Source organism: Gopherus evgoodei, chromosome 10 (genome assembly GCF_007399415.2).
Source record: "Gopherus evgoodei ecotype Sinaloan lineage chromosome 10, rGopEvg1_v1.p, whole genome shotgun sequence".
Classification (NCBI taxonomy): Eukaryota; Metazoa; Chordata; order Testudines; family Testudinidae; genus Gopherus; species Gopherus evgoodei.
This window is the reverse complement of record NC_044331.1, coordinates 68,617,758-68,636,489: the sequence shown is the minus strand read 5'-3', so window position 1 is coordinate 68,636,489 and position 18,732 is coordinate 68,617,758.

The window sequence follows — 18,732 nt, the reverse complement described above, 5'->3', positions numbered from 1 at the left end:
CTTTTGTTTAACAGAGCAAAACGGATTGGATTAGTGCTGATGCCTCACAAACATCTGAAAAATGGAGTGGGATTGTTTCTAGGAAGTAGCTTGGCTGACTGGCCACTGTTTCACTTCATGTGGCTGCTTTCAGCTGTCTCTTGAGTCACAGAATATACACCTCTTTGGCTCTTGTAATAAAATGATAAGGACCTATGCAAATGTGCCATGGGATCCAAACCCTTGCATTTGAAATACAAATGGTTTCCATGAGGACAAGGCAATTCAACACTCTTATAATAATTTAGGGCCTGATCATCATTCTCCCCTCAAATGGGAAGGGTTTCTCATCCTACAGTGGGAAGAAGGGGCATAGTTTACAAACCCTTGACTGCACAGCATGCATGGGTTCATGCAGCTTAGCTGCTGCTCCCAGCTCTGTTTCTGCTAGCCTTTGCTGCTTTCCACCATCCTCATTGGGAGTAGATATCTGACCCCCACTCTTGAAAGGTGCGCCACAAACCAGGGGCCTGATTAGTACCACTGGTGAGGGAGCTAAATACAGACTCCAGTGTTGCTGTTGTGGTAACAAGTATTCTGATGTGTCCTGCTCCAAAGCTGTCAAAATATGCCCTCCCTGCAGCCACTGCTGTTCACGCTGCAGGAGGAAGACCAAGCTGAGGAAAGCAAATAAGCAATTTTGAGCTGAGTATTGTGTATCAGAAAGGATGATTTTTAAGAACTTAAAACAGCTTCTGGGCCTTGTCTCTCCTCAGAAGCAAATCCAAACACGTTATGTACAGGGCCCATAGGACATCTTGTCATATGCAAGACTGAGAAGATAACATGGTTATTTGAGATACTAGCTTGATGTCTGTGATTTTTGTCATTTAAGATAAAATTGATATATAAGGGGTCCACTTCTCAGCTGGTGTAAGTTGTCTTTGTTTCCTTGACCTCAGTGGAGCTGAAGTTTATACCAGCTGAGGTAGAATTTGCCATGTGCAATATTTAAAATATGGTGGTGTTTGCTCACATACAACCAAAGCTGTAGGTACTCACTCTCTGAGCAAAGCTATGCCTGTTGCTTTTTGTCTGTACCAGCCTCCTATTTTCAGTTTATTACACTCCATAAATGGGTGCTATTTTTGTGTGTTACTAAAGAGCACTCAAAGCTTGTAAGACTTAACAAACAGGAATTAAAACTACTCAGAACTTTTTTTTTTATGATGCATAGAAAATGAGTATCTCACTCTGTTAATGATCTCTGAACTTATTGAGCACAAAATTGGCCAAAATGTGCCCAACAAATATCTTGAAAGAAATCTTGTCTAGTAGGTCTCTTTGATAAAATCTCCCTAGCTGTAATTTAAAATACTATTGCATTGTTGGTGGCAACAGTTACATGGCTTCACCTCGGGAATATCTTGCTCTCATTCTAATTTATATTTCTTGTGATCTTCCTTTTGTTCTTCCGTCAGTCTTATGTAGATATATCTGATTTATTTATCTCATGCTTATCACCATAGTAACTCAGTCAGTAGGAGTCTTGCCATTGGTTTTAACAGTAACAAGCCTAGGCCTTATGGTTTGTGTATGTATTTGTATGTTCTTAAAGTATTTAGAAAATCATGTGCTACAGGACCAAACTCTACACTGACTATGGGCAAAACTCCCATTAGCCTCCTGTGAGATGTAAGTCAGGGTAGAATGTAAGGAGAATTTGACCCATGTAGTTCATTGCTTATTTACTGTATTGTTCGTATGATACTAGTGTTTGACTTGGCCAGTTAGGACGAGTAGGGGTTTCCTGTTTGTCTGACATTTATACATTGGAACTTGGAGTCAGTGTGCACAAAGGGTTGGAGAAAAATTATCTCCTAGTAAACACTTTTCCTAGGCGATGAGATTCTGTCCACTGTGCTCCTGTTGCAGATTATTAACCAAATAGTGTGTTGCCATGGTTGGCTTTTCTGAGATAGGTGCATGAAGGGGGGGGTTCCTACATAACTGTATAGGGCCCCCCTAATGTCCTGGCAAAGGAAGGTTTGTAAACACAATGGAGATTTAAGGGCCACATTTGTGGTTGGCCCCTGTGTGTGTGTGTCTGTGTGTGGTGTGAGAGAGAGACACACACAAGGTGAGTGCAAAGAGTTTTCCCTTTCCTTATACTCTCCCACTGTGGCCAGCCATAATCATAGCCCCATTGTTCTCCTGCGTGGAGGCACTACTCCCTGATAACACCTCCCTGATGGGACAAGGGGCATGGAAAGAGGCTAGGACATAGCATCTTCTGTAATACTAGTGGGAGGAGTTGTGGAGGGCAGTACATGTACAATGGACACACTTCCCTATATGATAGGTTGGTCTAGGAGATGTAGTGTGAGCTGCAGATTGGAACCTAGAAAGCCCTGAGTTTTTTTAATCCTGATTCTGCTACAGGTTGCTTTGTGGCCTTATGCAAGTCATGTGGAGCTGCACCATCCCATCAGAGGCACCGGATATGCCTTGCATGCTCCCTGAATGCTGGAGAGATCAGCAACTGCTACTCACACCCCTTTATGGTGTCGCAAACTCCTTGCAAGGCAGCCACTGAGAGCTTTAAATGTATGCCAACCATTTTTCGCCACTAGGTTCAGAGCTATGGCATTCAACCTACATGAATTCCTCAGCCATTTTCAGTTCATGTAAACAACAATGCCTAAAATGGAGGAGCCAAAAATAGAGACCAGTTCCAAGGAAAGACGTGTGAGGGGTGTTCATTTAACAAACACCAAAAGGGAGCCTTTAATTCAGTTTCTCTGCAGTGCATTAGAACCATAGTATGAAGTCAGGGTCAGGGAGTGCTGACAGCTTTACAGCAGCAGTTCTATTCACAAGCAACCAGATAGTCAATTTAATGCTCTTCAGAGATTTTTATTTTTTGAGTTCTGCATTTAGAACTCTTGTCCCAATCCAAAATCCATTGATTGACGCCACTGGGTGTTGGAAGAGCCTCGATAGGGGGGATTTTTCAAAAGTGCCTAAGTAAATTAGGAGCACAGATCCCAGTAGAGGTCTATAGAATTTGTGTTTCTAAGTCACTTAGGTGTTTTTTAAAATTCCACCTTCTATTACTATCTTACAACAGAGAACCCGTGTCGTCTTAGTAGCAAGGGTAGCATGGAAAATCTAAGCAGAACAAGGAAATGTGTGTATCCATGTCCAATAATCCTGCTTACACGACATAATTTTGACTTAGTCAACATGCAGGGTAAAATTCCAGTACTGATTGTTGTTAATATTTAAATTAATTACCACTTAATATTTTTAGTACTAAATTTCTTCATTTTACAAATTAAGGCCCTGATCCTGCATACACTTGCGCTCAATACGTAACTTTAAGCACGTAAGAGAGGGGCATTGTCTAATATCCTGGGTCCGACACAGCTACAACACCTCTGCATATATTTAAGCACATTAGCATTCCCATGGAAGCTAATGATATGTAGAAGTTAAGCATGTTTGTGAGACTTTGCAGGATTGAGGTCTAAGGCCTTGATCCTTCATATTGCTGTGTAGGGCTCTATTACTGCATTTTGCCCCATCATATCTAGTGGGACTTCTTGGATGTGTATCCCTTTGCAGTTCCAGGCCTACTGTACGAAGAGAAGGTCTTTGCCTGGAAAACTATCTAAGCAAAACCAGGAGGCAATGCACACCTCCTGTTATGCCCAACTCCCACTTGTGCACAATGAAACACTCCTTAATAATTTATAGTAGGGTGCAATTTCAATTGAAATGAAGTGAGAAGTGCCACCCCCAAATCTATTACACGCCAAATGTTTCCCAGGGTTTTCTAAGCTGAGTGTTCCCATGTTCATGAGCTACAGAGGGTGGGGCAGATTGATTTATGTGGGTGTGCGTGTGCCTTGTTTTTGATGGTCCATTAATTTTATTTGTATTCCCTCCATTATGGCTGAGTAAACACTGAAGCCCAGATCAGTTGAGGTGGATTTGCACATGGAGGGGACACTCTGTGCTTGGATCCTCACCTTCCTTTGGTGTGTGCGTGCATGTGCATTCTCTCTCCTCGATGGGGGCTGGGGACTTGGCCAGGCATAGAATTGAGGGGAAGGGGCTGTTCTCCAGGGCAGCAAGCCTGTTCTCCTTCTGGATAAATCGGTGTTTCCTCTCCCCAGCTATTACTATTACTTTTTCAGCCAATGGCAGGGCAGCTCCTGCTGGTACTCTGCTGTGCTGCCAGAGATGAAGGGTCTAGCAGAGCCACGAGCAGGCTCTGTAGCAGCACAGAGGCAAGGTTCCTGCAGCTTTCAAAATCCACAGCCCCCAAGTATCTCTCAACAGAGGGAACAAAGCAAGGGAAACTTAGAGGTCTCCTCTTATACCTTAGCCCTTCCTGTGGGTTTTTCTAAGGAAGATAGCGATTAACCACATGTAAATAAGTGAGTCACTGCCAGGGCACAAGTAGTTCTATACAATCGTTATAAGAAGCAAGCAGCTATTGAATAATAGAAGTGCCAACTCAAAACACTGTTGCTTCTTGTCCTGTTGTTCATTGCTTCTTGTCCTATCCTTGTTAATAAGAACAATTTTTCCCCCTCCTCCTTGTAACAACCTTTTATGTACTTGAAAACTGTTATCATGTCCTCTGTCTTCTCTGCTCCAGACTAAACAAACCCAATTTTTTCAATCTTCCCTCAGGTTTTCTAGACCTTTAATAGTTTTTGTTGCTCTTCTCTGGACTTTCTCCAGTTTGTCCACACAGTTCACATGTGGTGCTTCAACAGTGACCTCGCTGCTCCACTGCACATTCTTCTTTTATACTAACTTGGTTGTCCAGTGGATTTAGACTTTGCTAAATCAGTTAAATTCAAACATATTTATTCTCACTGTGCTTTGGGAAAAAAATCAGAATTTAGAAGACCGAGTGTCAGAGTGAGATCCTCTTAGTTGTACTAAGTAATGCCTTACTCTGCAAGTCGCTCTATTGACTCTTTGTGGAGTAAGGTGTTATTCAAAGTGAATAAGGGTATCAGAATCTGATACTAAATAAATATTAAACTAATGGACATTCTAAGATGCCCATGTAATATTTGTTCCTCTTTAAGAATATTGCATTTTTGCATAATGTTGTTCGTTGTGCTTCTGTGGATCACTGTATTGTGTTTACAGAACACACTTTAAAATCCGTCTAAAACTCCTTTGGATTTTTAAAAACTCTAGCCTCCACTGAATTCCTACCCTTTGTCTCCCATCTTAATGACGTATCAATTCCTCTCTTCCATGGTGAAAAACGAATAGTCTCAAAGACTGCCCACAGCTCCGGAGAGAGAAAAATAAAGCTAGATGCTTTCCTAAGACCAATGCCTGAGTGCTGGAGACACAATGGTAATTTTCTCTTTCATGAGACCACTGCAAATTCCCTCACACTGAAGGTGTCACGGATTGCTTGGTATTCGGCACCACTCTCTTGTTTATCCATAGTGGACAACCCTAACATATGTTTACCAAAGGTCACCTTCTGTTACTGAAGTGTCACTGAAGGTGTCAAAGACCAGGCACTGAATCTATCTCCTCATGTCTCACTGCAGTCCTTATTTATAAATGTGAGCTCAAGGGGACTATAACACCATGCAGAGCTCCTGCCCTAAAGTCAGCAGTCACGGAATTAAGCTTTTCTGCTCACTGCGCCTGAGCAGGTGGAGATACTTGGGATAATAACTCCTGATGGAAGGCTCATGTAGGGCTCAGCAAGGCATGTAAGCATGTGCCTAACTCTGAGCTTGTGAGAAACCACCTTAAAGTCAATGTGAGTGTTTACATGTGTAAAGTTAGGCATATGCTTAAGTTCCTTGCAGAACTGGGTCCTTAGGAGCGAAGAGTCTGACCATGGCACTAAAATCATTTATTCAGATACTGTGCACTGTTAGAGCACTTTAAAAGTGCTTTTCTATGTGTTTACATCATCAAAGCAAAGCTCCAACTTGAGAGGCAAGAAAAAGCATGTGATCTCATGATCTTTTAAATGTTGTCTGTGGCCTATGCTGCAATTATTCATAGTATTGTGGCTGGGTTTATGATGTGAACAGCACCAGTTTCATTTTTTTGGTGGGGGAATGAGAACAGAAATAGATAATTACCATGTTGCTATGACCATATGCTCAAATGCTTTAAATGCAAAACACAATTCAGCTTTAATGCTAGAGCTGCAACTAGTGCCTCACCAGAGTTGTTGAGACGGTCTAGTACTAATGCATCGAACCTCTATAGCTCCTTTGTTCTGAGGATCTCAAAATGCTGTATTACCAGGGTTAATTATGTCTCACAACTTCCCCATGAAGGAAGGGGAATTATTCACCTTATTTTACAGATGGGTTAAGTGGGACAAAGAGCTGTGTATAAGACCTTGATCCAGCAAAACATTTAAGCACATGTGTCAAGGTTCCTTCTCCACTCAGAACTCTGGGGTACAGCTGTGGGGACCAGCATGAAAGACCCCCTAAGCTTATTTTTATCAGCTTAGGTTAAAAACTTTCCCCAAGGCGCAAATTCCACGTTGGCTTAAACAGTATGCTGCCGCCACCAAATGATTTTGACAAAGAATCAGGGAAAGGACCACTTGAAGTCCTGTTCCCCCAAGCCCTGCACCCCCTTTCCTGGGGAAGGCTTGAGAATAATATCCACACTAATTGGTACAAGTGAACACAGACTCAAACCCTTGTATCTTAAGAACAATGAAAAATCAATTGGGTTCTTAAAAGAAGAATTTTAATTAAAGAAAAGGTAAAAGAATCACCTCTGTAAAATCAGGATGGTAAGTACTTTACAGAATAATGAAAGATTCAAAAACACAGAGGATTTCCCCTCTAGGCAAAACTTTAAAGTTACAAAAACAGGGATAAACCTCCCTCTTAGCACAGGGAAAATTCACATGTTAAAACAAAAGATAACCTAACACATTTCTTTGTTATTACTTACTATTTCTGCAATATTAGATGCTTAGTTTATATATGGCTTAGGGAGATGTATTTTCCCTGCCCTGGTTCCATGTTGACTGGGAGAGACAGACAAAAAACCTTCCCCCGTGGATTTGAAAGTATCTATTTCCCTTATTGGTCCTTTTGGTCAGGTGCCACCCAGGTTATCTGAGCTTCTTAACCCTTTACAGGTAAAAGAGGAATTAACCCTTTACAGAGTAAAGGGGGATTTTATGCTACCCATAGCTGTATGTTTATGACAACATGTTTGACTATAAGCATGTGAGTAGTTCCATTGACTTCAGTAGGGCAACTTGCATGCTTAAAGTTAAGCATATGCTTAAGTGCTTTGCTGAATCAGGGCCTAAATGCCTCGCCCAAGGTCATGCAGTAAGTTAGTGGAGTAGCTGGAAACAGAACTCCGGAGGAGTGAGCCCTGACCCCTAGTCTTCTGCGCTAGCTTTGGCTGTGAAGCTAGAGGGGCCACCTGGGCCATGTCCCAACCACTTTTTGGCCCATAGAGCCCAACTCCAGGAAGGTGATCTGGTGGAGTCAGGGCTAGGAAGGGGGTGGGGCAAGGTTGGGGGAGGGCCTCAGCTGCACTCTGTGACCTGTGTCAGCAGGCCAAGGTGGGGAGCTGGCCCAGCCTGTGGGACAGAAGCCACTGAAGGGTGAGTGCAGTGTGGGCTCGCTCTCCAACCTCCGCCCCATGCCTCTGACACTCTGGAGGCAAGACCTGACCCCTCCCTGTGTGGCTCCCCCACTTGGTGCACCGTAGCTCAACTACACGATAATAGTGTTCAAACCTTACAGCTTTAGAGACAACTCATATTTTCTCATACAGTCAAAGGAGAACTGCAGGACCTACAATAACCACAGTAGAGATGAGAGAATACTGCTCACTTATGCATCCTGAATAGCCAAGTCACAGCCCTGGCCAAAGTGTGCAAATAAATTAATGGAATGACTAATAATGAATGAGGATAAATCTCCCCCAACACACACTCGTGTCACTAATTTCCCCCCACTATTGTACTCTCACCTTGGCAGGACATTGAAAGGTGACTTGCAGGCTTTTGTGGGATCTGAAAATAATTTTTACAATACTATTACTGTCATGTCGCTTCCTTCTGCTCTGTTTATGAGAGAACCAGACTCTACGGGATATTTGCCACATAGGAAGGCCTTATTTTGTCTTTCAAAACTAAGTGACAAACATAATTTTGTTTATAAATAATGTGAGAATCTGATAACAAGCATAAAGGGATAATGCATCAGAAAGCAATTCTCTTTTGTTGGAGAACTGAGACTTGAAGAATAAAAAACCCTGCTGAATTAGTTCACAGGCACACTGGTTGTATTTGCTTATCACTTGTCATAAGTACAAAAAACACAGTGCACAAGCTACTCATTCATCAGAATTCAGAATATATGTTCCTCTCCTGCAGATGCTACATGAATCATAATGTTTATTGAAAGAGCAGCAAAGAATCCTATGGCACCTTATAGACTAACAGACGTTTTGGAGCATGAGCTTTCGTGGGTGAGTACCCACTTCGTCGGATGCATGTCATCCGACGAAGTGGGTATTCACCCACAAAAGCTCATGCTCCAAAACGTCTGTTAGTCTATAAGGTGCCACAGGATTTTTTGCTGCTTTTACAGATCCAGACTAACACGGCTACCCCTCTAATGTTTATTGAAAGTTTTAGATTGCAACTAGCAACAAGATTTTATGTTGTCAACAAGGCTTTATGAGTGACCTTGAGCACCCATGTGAATTGTTATATAATCCATGGAAGAATTTCAAACAGAACAGGTGAAAGCATGCAGACTGAAAACCTATCTACCAACTGCTGACTACTTAAGCAACCATCAGGGTCAACCTCATGTCTTACATGAATAGAAGGGTTATGGAAATATTAGGATAAAAGTGTGTACTCTTACATTATTGCTCTTGGAAAATCTTGTAAAAGTAATAGGTCTTTTCAACCCATCAGTATATCTTTCCATCAATGCCTCATTCTTCCTCTGCAATATCTGTTTGTCACTGGAATAAAAGAGATGAGAATTGTGAGTGTCTTGTCACAGTTTACGTATCACTCAGTTAGTGACAAGGAAATCTACTAATCAATTTTTCCTCTGTACATTTTCCCTTTTGTTGTCAATAATGCATTTGATCCCATGTCTACATTCTTAAGAGGCATTGTGACATAAGCTCCATTTCTTTCTTAGTAAATATCATCATTTAGTCTGGTATGTGACTGTAGAAGCATTTTATATAATGGATTAAATTTGTCACACCCACTTTACAACATTTGTCATCCTGGTTTATTGCTAAAACTTGTTTCACTTTTGAAAACATTTTGCCTTTGCAGGCCAGAAAAATTAAAAAGACAGATTGCATCAATGAGCTGTTTGGTGTATGGGAAAGGTAGCGTTAAAGCCACCAAGGGAGGAAAGCTTAATGCATTAGATTTTCACCTCTGGAGACCAGGGATTAAATCATGAATGTGGCCATTTCATCCCAGTTTCTACTGAACATTTATTTATATAAAAAACCTACTAACAATCTGGTGAAATTTGCTATGATTGGCAATTATTATTATTATTAATAATGTATTATTATGCCCAATCCTGAAGATCTTGCTCAGTGTTTACTCAGACAAAACTCTCTGACTCATGAATTACCTGATGTTTAAGATCTTATTCACCAGTGTCAGACTTATATGCAATATACAGTAATTTACCATTCAAACAATCTGAATTGAAAATGTGTTAATATAGTTAATATGCCAGGACGTATCTCCATTAATGGCCTTCAGTGAAGTGATTGACACATGTTGGCTTGTTTTCTTTTGATAACTGTTAGAGGGTGAGCTGAACAACACTCTGGATCCAAATCCCTTTAATCTTTTGGAAAATTTTGGACCTGGATCCAAATTTTGCAGCTTGTGCTCACCTCTGGTTAAAATGCAGAGACATTGGCATTGCAGAAATGTTTAGAACTGTCTCTGCTTTCCAGCTGTTTGATTTGAGTTGTCCTAAGGAACATTGATGTGTTCTGTTTCTTTTTTACTTTGCCAGGCATCTGTTGAGTGCAGTTTTGTATGGAATTCATATTCCTTTGCTTTCCTTGGCTTCAAGAATCATTTGTTTTACTGTAGAAGGTGCTCTGTAGCTTCTGAGGGAAACAAACATGATTATGTTGATGGACATGTACAGCTGTAATGATATTATATTGGGTTGTGTTCTTTTATTCTTTCTATAACCACTTTAAAGACTTTTACTGAACAGAATGAATTATTAGTGCAGGTGTTATTGCAGCAATTGATTTTTTCACATATAAATGGATGAAAGGATCTATACTAATCATTTGGATGTGTGTGCCTCTTAAATAATGCCATATATCTCTACCACAGCTGCATAATATACTTTTTATTTAAATCAAAGTATAGTGTTAAAGATTACTGTGTAAGAACTGTTGGACTCCATGTACAATCTACGACAGATTGCACGTGACGGTACACAGAGCCATGGGCAATCAATGACAGATTACATATGTGATTAGATCACGTGCAGTTGATGATGGATTATATGTGAATCTATACAGAAACAAAGGCAGTCTGTGACGTTTCATGGCACTGTACGCAGAGCCATGTGCAATCAATGACAGATTATGACTGACAGTACTATTTCACAAACCTTTGATCCAAGTGCATGGTTCCCTTTGACTTCACCACAGGGTAACTGCCTATATGGACAGCAGTCCAGCACATAATAAAAAGGCCACTTTGTGCCCAGAGTTATACCCCATGCAATCCTGTTTGAACCAATGGGTTTGAATGGGATGCTAGTCAGGGCAGAATTGGGCCTGGTGTAGTCACACCATCAACCACTCTGACACTGATAGAAGTCCCAGTGCAGATTTCAACTGGAGTCATTCAATCTAGATCTGGCCAGGACGCATGCAGAGACCTGGCCTGGTTTCAGATTTCATTACAGACTCAAAACTCAGCCCAGGTTTTGGTGAAAGGCTGACTAAGGTTCAACAACCTGCCAAGTGAATCTTGGGTGAACTTGGGCTGATTTATGGGGCCAGATCCTGACTTGCTCCAGACACTCTGTGCTGCTGTGACGTGCCTTGGCTGTAGAATGGCCCTGTTAGGGTTCCCTCCCCACTTTGAAGTCTAGGGTACAAATGTGGGGACCCACATGAAAGACCACTTAAGCTTATTTCTACCAGCTTAGGTTAAAAACTTTCCCAAGGCACAAATTCTTCCTTGCCCTTGGACAGTATGCTGCCACCACCAAGTGAGGTAGACAAAGATTCAGGGAAAGGACCACTTGGAGTTTCTGTTTCCCCCAACTATCTCCACAAGCCCCTTTATCCCCTTTCCTGGGGAGGCTTGAGAGTAATCAAGGTGAGCACTTAGCTGTATGTTTATAACAGGTCCCTTACATGCAGTTGCAGCCAGCTGTAATTTAGAGCAGCCATGATGAACCCAGTAAGCCTCAGCTTCAGGGAAGAGCAAAGGTTGGAAGCTGATTTTGCTCATTCATGCTCCTTTCTCACCTTCCCCCTTAGACTGTGCTGGGGGAGCTCTGGTGCAGCTGAGTGTCTGAGCCTTTGAGTTTCATATTGCAATATGTTCAGCAGAACAAAGCACGTGGCAGACGAATGCTCCTGTTAGATGCTGCAGCTTGCTACTCACTGCCATGCAGCTCCAAGCAATTCTGAGTGGTGTTTTAATGCTCACCTGAATGTCAAGCCTTCCCTTCATTTTGTTGAGCATCCTTAATGCAAGCACCCTTTGGGTTGCTCCAGAGCAGCAAACACATGCAGAAACAAGACTCAGACCAAACAAGAACTAAGTAAAAGTCCATCTAAGTCAATAAAATTGTATCTTGGATTTAAAAATAGCCACTTATAATCCCCCAAGGGTGAAGAATTCTCTCGTGAGCAAAGGACTGAGCACTGAATGACCTTGTCCAAATGCATGGCATTTTTAACAGACTAGATGGAACAGAACAAAAGGCTCATCCAGCTATGCTCGGGGACCAGTAAATCATTCAAATAACTTGACAAAAGACAATCCAGAGACGTATAACTATTAATGAAACCTTGCAATGGCTGTGTTGTTTGCTTGCATGTTCTAGACAGATTCTAAAGTTCAAGAGGGACTAAGAGTTTGCATTGTTGAATTGTCCAAATATATGTATGAGACTTTAACCTTTCTATGGCTAGTGTAATTATAATTAGTCCTGTCTTCATTTTAGTGAACATAGAACCATTTTCTTTAATGTTTTATGCACTTGGTAGTGAGTGTGGTCATTGTTTTATGCTCCAAATTTGCACAGTTCAAAGATAAACCACTCAGTTATGCTAAACACTGAAACAATGATGTGACTTTATTTCAGGTATTGGATGAACATTTGTGAACAAGGGGTTCTGGCTGCATTTGCGAAATGGAATGATGGATTTACAGCCGTTTGTTCATTTCTTAGATATGTTAAGTATCTGCTGAAGAACAGATCAGTAGTTTTAGGAAGACAAATGGGAATTTTGCATGCAGACAATACAAAGACAGAAGAAAACTGATTGATTAGCCTATTACGATCTTCAGATTTTAGGAGCTCAAACCTAGAAATGAGGTGAATGAGTTGATTTTTAGGGCCTAAACAGAACACAATATACAGCACCCAAGAGCAGTTTCTCGTGTGAAGTTTGTAGTTGGCAGCACTTCAAACATAGCATCGGAGCGGAATTAAACATTTTATTTTTCTATCCAATCACTGGCCTAAGTAGTGGCACAAGAGTGGATTGATCTATAAAACCTACAGAAGCGTCTCATACAATTTATGCTTTAGGCAATGTTTTTCTCTAGCTATGGTGTACAGAGCCTAGCACAACAGGGGCCCAAATTGTCTTGGGGTCTTTGCACACTACTGCAATACCAGTAAATAAATACATGTCATAATTGTATTTAATAATGATTTCAGGTGGGATTTCCAAAAGGAGCTTAAGGGAATTAAGCACCTAACTCTAATGGAAATTCAGTGCAGATGGGAACCTCATTCCCTTAGGGCTGAACCTTAGCTCTGGCACAAGCCCTGAACAAGGGGAGCATGTTGTTGCGCTGCCCATGGAGGGAGTAAACTGAGCTGTGTGCAGCATATGTTCCTTGGTGCACACTGGCACCAGGATGCTGGCCTGGCTGGTGCAGTAGTGGGGCACAGCCAATGCTCTGGCCTTTCCTCTCTAAGTTCTAGCCCCTCTCACTCACCTGCACAAGGGGGGATATAGCAACGTTGTCGGATCTGCTTCCCCTCCTACGAGCTATCTGTGATGCCGGGAAAGCGTTCCTCTACACTTTTCTCGCATCACGCTAGCTGGGTCACAATCTGGACCTTAGGCTGTTTTGAAAATCCCAGGCTGAATGTAGAGGGGTTGGCTGACTTGATTAGCTATTAAGTGATAGTATTAAGTATTCCATCGATATGACTAAGCATTAAGGGCTTCATTTCTCTCTCTATCACATGAAGAAATGTTTACTTTAATTTGTGACAGTCTGTTTACAAAATCTACAATACAAACTAAAGGCCCAATCCTCCGGTCTGTACTCAGGCAAAATTCCCACTAAAGGCAACACTCCTGAAGAAGCTGCCAGTGGTCAGTCTGGCTGAATAAGGTCCTAAAACATTGCTAAAGTGGTGGGTTAAGTCAGCACAGTCAATTAGAGTGGGCTGTGCACATCAAGGGGTAAACTGAGCCCAAAGTTTGGATCCCCTGCTGGTTTAGCGCCATCACTTAACTCCTGAACCTATGCTCAAAACTGTACTGCTGCCATCAGCAAGGAAACAGGGGCACACAGACGTTTTAGCCAGATGTTTTTGTTGTTAAATTAAACCAGCCGGTTGCCTCCCTGTGCTATAGGAGCAAGTGAAAATAACAAGTAAACAGTCTATTATGAGCATGACATGTTATTGTATATTTCAACCTCATCAGACCTATTTAGAAGTGAATGGGGCCAGATTTTATGCTACCAGGAACCTAACAAATGCATACAGACCACTATACCAAAGGTCACCCTACCTATTCTGTGTTATGTAGTAGCAAAACCAGGTAGGGACTAGGTGAAAGTAGTATGAAACGCTTTAACGCAAAGAGGATTAAGATCCAGTCAGCTCCACAAAGCATCAGTCACTCATTATGCTGAATGTGACAGTGTGCCAATAAAGAACTGTCTGTAAGAGGAAACTGATGCATGGCAGGCATTAACAAATGCACAGCCAGCTCCTAACTCAAAAAGTATGCCTCGCTGACAGGTCATATAACCAACCCAAATAAACAGATCACAGATAAAGACAAGTGCAGAAAAGCCACCCACAAAAGGAATGACAGAGTGTGAAAAAGGGTTTGGGTGAATGTGCTTCAAGAAATGATTTGTTCAAATGTGATAGTCTCCAGTGTGGCCCTGAGCCTCTGCTAAAGGATGAGGAGCTATGGATCAGAGTGCACCATTGTCAGGATACAACCATCTATAGAGGAGAGTCTGCATGGAAGACAAACAGGGTCCTCTCTAATGGAAAACTCCCCAGAACCTGTTCAAATATTATGCTGATGGATATGACATGACATTGATTTACATTTGAAGGGCTTACGTGGTTCATAGGACCGATGCAGGCACTCTGCGCAGGAGTGGATTTCATGGTGAATTTTTTCTTCAGGCTTAGTGGGAGGAGAGGGGGAGGGAGGGAGAAGAGAAAGAGACCGAGAGAGAGCACTAGACTGGGGATCGAGAGACAGGGAATCTATTCCTAGCTCTGCCCCAGATTGCTAGGTGACCTTGGGCAAGTCATTTCTCCCCATACCTCAGTTTTCCCATCTGTAAAATGGAGTTAATGATACTGACCTCCTTTGCAATCTAGGGGTAGAAAGCTCTATAGAAGAGCTAGCTATTTTGATTATTTTATTATTTCCATTGATGATTGTCTGAGTGAGGACTATGTAAGAACTACCGTATATAACCTTTCATTGGTTGTCTCATGGGAAAATAGTGAATTAGACTAACCACCTTTATTGTGAAGAGACCTTTTTATTGGTCAGCCTTTATTCGGCTCCTTTTGTGACCATGTCTCTCCCTTTGTCTAATGCTGTGATTTTAGTGTGAGTTCTCTATTTAAGGAGACAATCTTTGAAACACTTCGATATTTTGAAATCCATTTGTATTTGGGACTTTATAGATGTTAATATCTGACAGCACATTAGAGCAGAGAGTACCTGGAATAATGCATTGCGGCTGTTGAAAAACCTCCTCTCCAAACACTCCTGCCTAGGGTGAAGAGCTTAATAGGATTCAAGGCAGTGATCTCCAAGGACATCAGCAGCACTTGGAGGCATACCCAGCAAAAGGGCTCAGTGGTATCCCCTGCCATGCAGGTGAGTGCCTGCAGCAAGCTCACAGGAGCTATTGCTGTCAGAGGTGGCTCTAGCTTTTTTGCCACCCAAGCATGGCAGTCAGGCAGCCTTCGGCGGCGAGACTGCGGGAGGTCCCCCGGTCCCGCAGATTCAGCAGCTTGTCTGCGGGAGGTCTGCCGGTCCCGCGGCTTTGGTGACCCACTGCCGAATTGCTGCCGAATTCCTCAGGAATGGCGGACCTCCTGCAGGCAAGCCGCCGAAGGCTCCCTGACTGCCACCCTCGCAGGGACCAGCGGGGTGCCCCCTGCGGCTTACTGCCCCAGGCGTGAGCTTGCTGCGCTGGTGCCTGGAGCTACCGCTGACTGCAGTTAGCTCCAATACGCATGGAACTGGGCTGGTTTGGTCAAATTTGAATGTGCACCTTTCCCCTTCCTCAACGCCTGGTTGCAAGGGGGCTGTTGTTGACGGGGGACCCCTTTGTCAGTGGACCTAGGCAGGGCCTCTCTCCTTCTCTATTTACTGCTGGGTTCTGGAGCAGGTAAATCTTTAGCCTCAGGGGCCACTTGCTGCTTTCTGCTTTTCCTTGGCTGACAAGGACAAAGCTTTTCCCAGGATGAAAGCAACTAAGTCAGGCCACGCCTCTTTTTAAAAGCCTCTCCCAGCTGACTGAATGTCATTCCCCCACAGACATCAGGCTCCTCACAAAATCCCTGGGTCCGGTGGAGTCTGTGACTATGCCAGAAAAGCAGAAAACATAGGCAAGCATGTAATCCCCGGCACTGCTGGGACAGAGCAGGACGTCTCCACCACAGCTGCAGAGCGTAGGAAGCTCATGGAGTCTTCATAGGCCAGCTGCCATGGTGCCCCGGGGCGAGGGCCTTTGCTTGGTTATCTGGAGTGGCAGCGTTTAGACTTGCCTTTCACCCCAAAGTTAGTGAGCCAAATGCATGTTAGGGTACAAACTTGGCAAGCAATTCTGCAGCTGGCTGGGAGGTGAGTTCTGCCGCCAGGGGATCCTGGGATGCACAGGCTCCAGGGATACTGAATTAGGAGCGCACTTGACAAATGTTTTAATTCTTTATTATTATCATTTGTCTAGATGCCCCAATCAGCATCAGGGTCCCATTGTGTAAACAAATGAAAAACACAGCACATGCTGAGAGTGCCCATCTCATCAACAATACATTTTGCAGGTATCAGTTCATGGGCACAAAAAGACACGTGAAACAGGCGTGAAAACTCATGACTAGCATTAAGGATCGATCTTTTTCTCCCTCATTTTCTGTGTGCGACATCGTGCCTAACCTCTTGCATATGTTCCATAGCTTCCTCTGTTTTTAAAATGACACTTAAGCTGATGCAAAGAAAATGAACCCTGGTGACTTCTTCTACAAAAGAGAAACGACATCTGCCTTTGGCTGAGGTGATTGGTTAGAAGGCCCAGGTTCGCATTCTGCCACCAGAGTTGTAAAAATGTCTTGGTGGCAGCCATCAAACCAAATCAGAAGATCTAGGGTGGATTCTCAACTCCTTTTGTCCCTTGTTCCTTAATGTTAATGAAGTGCAGCTGCAGTGTATGTAGTGTATAAAGCCCTGAGTTTTAGTATGCGGAATGCAGTGCTGCTGCTTGTGTTATGAACAGGAAGGAAACACTGTGTATGAGAAACTATAAAACCAGCAAAATCAAGGACAATGGAGCAGTAGGTGGAGGACATTTCATAAGTACATAGAATGCAAATACAGCCGGGCAGGTTTGGGTTGGTGGATCTCCTGCACCCTTTCATTTCTGAGGACCAGCCTTGCTGTAAATCTACAGGGCAGCCCGGGTCACATCCTGTTGCTGTTGGGGTCAGCCCTTAACATACTACTTCCACGTATGAACCTCAGTGAGTCTCAGGAAAGTGGCTGCTGTGCCAGGAGAGAAACCTGCACCCATGGACGGAGTGCTTGTTCCCATTGACTTATTAGCATATTGGGAGAATGAAGGGCCATATTTTGAGATGTCCAGGCATGAAGCCAAGTAAGATATTCTGTCTAGGCATCAATATGATCATCAGAACTCAAAACAGAAGTTGTCTATGAGACAGACACCTCTCCTTGGAAAGGAGGGGCTATAGATATGCTTGAAGGTAAAGGGATAAAGTTTATGGAACAAGGTGAGTGGGGAGATTGCTTCGGCTCGTCAGTGATGCTACATGAAGGGGATTTTGGGGGCCTTGTGTTCAGACTTCCCTTGTGGGGACCACTTCTGTGTGTAGTGAAGTAATCACACCTATTACCTTAGCTTCTCTGCTGAGGATGTCAGTAAGGCAGCCAACTGTGTGGAGGATTTTGTAATGTTCACAAGATCTGCACTGACCGTCCCCAGCACAACTCATTTCTCTGAGGCCACAAAACAACCATCAGATAGAAATGTCCCTCCGGTTGGTACAAACCTGGGCTGAACTTTAGTGGTGAAATATAGATGAAATAGGCACATTTGCCCCTTTCCAGACACTGAAGCCTTTTAGTCTCTTCTTGGCTCATTAGCTTTTTTGGTGACCAATTGCCAGGTCATATCACTTAAGCAAGAGGGTAGCTTCACTAAAGCCAAAAGAGCTGTTGTTAAAAATGCAGTTGAAGCGCCCCATGATTCTGTCTATTGACTGGCTGGACGCTCATCCGAACTGCAGAGCAGGCAGATGAAAACCTTCATCTCTGGAGACAGTCAAATTTCATGAACTATTTCACCTCATCTATCTCCAAATGGCATCTGACACATCACCCACTGAGAGAGGATCCTCAGGAAAAAGCAACCTAGAGAAATAAATGATGTGATCACTCCATCTAAGCATCTCAGCACTAGACCAGCAAGTCCCTTTGATGGATGTGGGTGGCCTGCATTGAATTTCATGGATGCGTGAGGGGAGCAAGCTACACTCATAATTCCCTTTAGGGACCAATGAGTCACTCTGTAACTATCCAAAATATATGTCTGCTAGTTTCAAATAGACTGTGTTTTCTTTCACAATGTTCATCCCCTCTCCAGTCAGTGATGGTTATTTCCTGCGTGCTCCATGGAGGATAAGTTTTTCCATCTCAGCTAAGGGTAAGAGCACAGAGTTTTCCTTTCTTTTTCTAATTCACTAAATGGAAAGGAGGAAGAAATATTTATACTGGACTAGAAGTTTAGCTTATGATGTAGATTTTTATAACCAGCTGGGTCTGTGACACTGAACGCTCTTTTCTGTCTTGATGACCTTCCACCTGATCAAAGAACACAGACTGTATTTTACAAAATGAAATAAAACAGAGGTTAGGGTATGTTCTGACGTTCTTTTTTTCTCTTAGTTCTGTGACCAAATGGCTTGA